Below are 4,393 nucleotides of genomic sequence, written 5' to 3'. Positions count from 1 at the left end.
GCAGTGACAGCCACGAGATCCAAAGAATGTTGGAATTGCTTACTGTATGAGAGTGGGTGATTGTATTTGCCAGCTGGAAAGGCTCACACACAAGTACTTCTCTTGTACTATGGCCCCATTCTGTTGGCTATTGTGTTCCATACAAGTCAAGACCTTAAACATGGTTTTTAGTAGTGGCTCCATTTCTGACATAACATCTTCAGTGAGTCATCATTTATGATAGCTGTTTCCAAGTCAAGGAGAAGACTAGCAGATCCAAGAGCCTTCTGTTTTCACTTCAGATCTACAAACACATTTGAGATACCATCTCACAGTAAACTATTTTTGCATGTTCCATTTTCATAACTCCACAAAATCTTTGTAGTGGCAGATGTTCTGGAAAAAAATCATTCATTGCATAGTCAGCACCAACTCTCTATCTACTCCAGCTATGATTATTTTGTTTACCAAAAGAATCTTCTGGTTCTAAATTATTCAGCTACATCATCTCTGATAATTGTCTTCAATTATTACCCTGAATTTAGATGTCCTATTCAAGGCCCTTCACATTAGTATCTATTTGTCAATTACCTAGTGCTGGTAGATATAGAAGTCATATTGAGAATATCAACCAAGCACTAACTAGAGGAGAACCTCTGCTGTTTCACCGAATTTCCCCACAATTTATTACATTCATCCAGCTACAAATACCTATTTTCACAGTAATTATGACTTCTACATCCACTATTTTTCACACTCTCCCATGCTGTATTGGACATAAGGAACTTAAGCTTCCGGAATGCTAAAGTTAAGGACATAGAGTATGCTGAGTGATGCTGGGTTCTTGGAGAGAACATCAGCATGGGAGACAATACCACACACATACAAAAACCATCATATAGGGCACTTCAAGATACAGTGGGGCCTTGACTTACGAGTTTAATTCGTTCCGTGATGGAGCTCGTAACTCAAATTAGTCGTATGTCAAATCTTAAAGTGAACGAGTGAGACACGTGATGCTGGGCTGATGTTGTGGCGTTCACTGTGACGTTCGCTGCGCCAACTAGCGGTGGGGTATCTGAAGCTGGCTCATAACCCGAATTTTAGCTCGCAACTCAAAGCAAAAAATCAGCCGAGAGATGGCTCATATCTCAAAAAACTTGTTAGTCGGGACACTCGTAAGTCAAGGCCCCACTGTAATGATTATTATCAATGCCATGGGTTTCTGTCTCTAGTGAAGTACTTTATGTTAATCTAACCCCTTCATCTATATTCAACCCACTGAGACTTTTCCCTTGAATAAGTGGCTAGCTCTTTAGATTCCAGGAAGGTGAAGTCCAGAACCAAAGTGGGTTGGGCAGTAGGCAATTGGCAGCAGTATCCAGCTATCCCCTCTTATATACTTATTTATGAGGTGATCTTGTGGGTCATGGGTCTCCCAATCAGAAATACATACTAGTGGTGGTTGTTCACAGTGATAAATATGAATCGAGTGGATATCTGGGTTCATTTGACCAGAATTTGGTCTACTAGGCACCTTAAGAGTCCCTAGTCTCTCCTGTCTTCAATTCAGTGATAGTACATTGGCTCCCCTTTGACAAGCTTGGCTACCAAATATTTTCTCAGATTAGTTTCAAAGCCCAGGTAGTTTCTGAACTTATAAAAGGCCTAAGCTTCATTAACTCATGTTTCTAGGCATTCAGGAGACAAGAAAGAAAAGAAAAACAGCTTTCTTTGACTCCACTGTAAATGATGGCTGAGTATATAGTAGCATTTGGAGCCTAAAGCTGGTGTCATGGAACTCTATTAAACTAGGTAGGGTTTGTGTGAACACAGTGACCACAGCTTCATCCTAGTAGCTGATAGGTAAATATGCAGATCTGTATCTATGATGTAAAAGGAAGTTGACCTCTAAATACTGTCTGATGATTTTTCCATAATGTAAAGGCTAAGAAGGAGAACAGCCCAGAGAGTTAGTTCCACAAGACAAGGGTGGGAAATTGGAGATGTTCCTGAAGTCCTTAGAAATGGATCTTTAAGGATAAAATCGTGAAATTATGTCTAAAGAAAAAATAGATCTAAAATGAGTGGTTATGCAAGGAAATCTTAGGAAAGCAGCAGAAGTTGAGGGGCAAAAATAGGAAAGATAAGAGAAATATCATCAAGCAGGTCAGAGTGAACAAATCAAATGGATAGTGTCTGAATGACTACCAAAAGCAGGCACCCAATGATACAGGCTGGGACTTTGCCTGATCCAGATATTATTTGCACAAACAGGCCAAGTCCTTTTAATAGGGCCAGAATAACTATCAAATTAAAAACTCAAATAAATAAATTTTAAAAATGCAATACTCTCTAACCCAGCAATTTGACTTCAGAAATCTATCCTATTGATATACCTGCATGAAGGCATAAATATGAGGATGTCTACCACAGCATTAATTGTATTAGTAAAAGACTGGAAAGAACAGAATGCCTATTAATATTGGGCTGACTAAATAAGTTATGATACATTTATACAATATAATATTATTCAGCCATTAATGGGGTGAATAATAAATAAATTGAAAATTAACTCATAACTCAGCTTTCTGCTCAGAGGAGGCCTAGGTTAAACTTTCTTCAGCCATTCTGAATCCGGGTTCATCTGACACCAGCTGCCTTCACCATGCCTCCAAAGAAGTTTTACCCCAATGACATCAAAGTCATATACCTGAAGTGCACCAGTGGGGAAGTGGGTGCCACCTCTGCCCTGACACTCAAGATTGACCCCATGGACCTCTCTCTAATAAAGGTTGAAGGTAACATCACCAAAGCAACCAGTGATTGAAAGGGTCTGAGAACTACAGTGAAACTGACCATTCAGAACAGACAGGCCCAGATTGAGGTAGTACATTCTGCCTCTGCCCTGATCATCAAAGCCTTCAAAAAACTACCACAAGATGAAAGAAGCAGAAAAACATTAAGCATAGTAAAAATATCACTTTTGATTAGATTGTCATCATTGCCCAACAGATGCAACACGAATCTCTAGCTAGAGAACTCTCTGGAACCATTAAAGAGATCCTGGGGACTTCCCAGTCTGCGGGCTGCAATTTTGATGGCCGCTACCCTCATAACATCATAGATGACATCAACAGTGGTGCAGTGGAATACCCAGCTAGTTAAGAACTACAAAGGAAAATGTTTCAATTAAAAATAATTTGACAACAACAAAAAGTTACCCCAGAACTGACACAGATAGTAGAATTAGTGAAGACATTAAAACAGTTTAACTATTGTCCATATATGTTCAAAATGTTGACATAGGTCAAGATGGCAGAGTAGGTTGACACTGTACTCACCTCCCCACCATGGCCACATGGAAATTACAACTAAATTATAATCATCTGAAGACTAATTTACCAAAAGTCCTGTAACTAAGAATATACAAAAGAAGACATGTAGAGACTGGTAAGAGAGGTAGAGATGTGAAAACAGCTGGCCCCACAACATCACATGGAGGTTGAGAATCTGGAGAGACATCTCAGCTGCAGAGGTCCTCCCTGAGGAGTGAGAGTCTCAGCCCCATGCTGGGCTTCCCAGCCCTGAACACAAGTGTTGGAAGAGGAGTCCACATATCATCTGGATGTGAAATCAGTGAGGATTCCATCCATCTGGGTGAGATAGAAGGCTGGTGGAAACCCAGGTTTCCCTTTAAAGAGATCAGGTACAAATTTTCACTCACAGGCATCCACCTTGGGCTCTGGTGGAGGGATAACTGCTTGGAGAGTGCCAGAGATACACAGGGAGAAATTGAGTTGTGTGACTTTATGGAGATGGCTGGATTGATGGCCACCATTGTCCTTGTGTTGAGCCCTCCACCCATACAGCCAAATATGAATCTGTATTAGCCTAGTTATCTTCACTAGCTCCACTCTTATGGTTCCATAACCTACTGCAAAGGTCTTCATGTGCCACGTAGGTGGAAACTGGCCTCAGTGCACCCTGAGACTTTTGCTGAGTAGCCTCAGGCTCAGCACTAGTGCCAAATCTCAATGTGCATTAACCTGGTAAACACCACATGCCCCACACTCATGACTCCCTGAGATCCTCCGCCACCCAAATTGTGTACCACCCAAGGCCCTTTCTATGACTGAGCATTGTGTACAGCTGGCAGGTGTCAGTAGGTCTTGGGGTGCTTTGTGCCTTTTGCTGACTTGCCCCAGGCATGGTACTGGTGGCAGCTGGCTTCAATTCCCTGCATGGCCTCTCCCATGTACATCCAGGCCTAGCACAGGAAGCTACCAACTGCATATCAGTTAAAAATATAGATTAAAAAATATACTAAATGGTTTATTGCTGATTAGACAATGTAGGAAGAAAATTAGTAAACTAAAAAATACAACAATAAAAAACTATCTATACTAATAAA

The 4,393-nt window shown here is 40.9% G+C and overlaps 1 pseudogene; it reads left to right on the top strand.

Annotated features, from left to right (window-relative positions):
* Positions 1 to 2,572: 2,572 nt before the first annotated feature.
* On the top strand, positions 2,573 to 3,147 carry LOC118653339 (annotated as a pseudogene).
* The last annotated feature ends 1,246 nt before the right edge of the window (positions 3,148 to 4,393 follow it).

This window comes from Myotis myotis, unplaced genomic scaffold (genome assembly GCF_014108235.1).
Source record: "Myotis myotis isolate mMyoMyo1 unplaced genomic scaffold, mMyoMyo1.p scaffold_m19_p_4, whole genome shotgun sequence".
Lineage (NCBI taxonomy): Eukaryota > Metazoa > Chordata > Mammalia > Chiroptera > Vespertilionidae > Myotis > Myotis myotis.
This window is presented reverse-complemented; position numbering and strand designations above follow the sequence as displayed.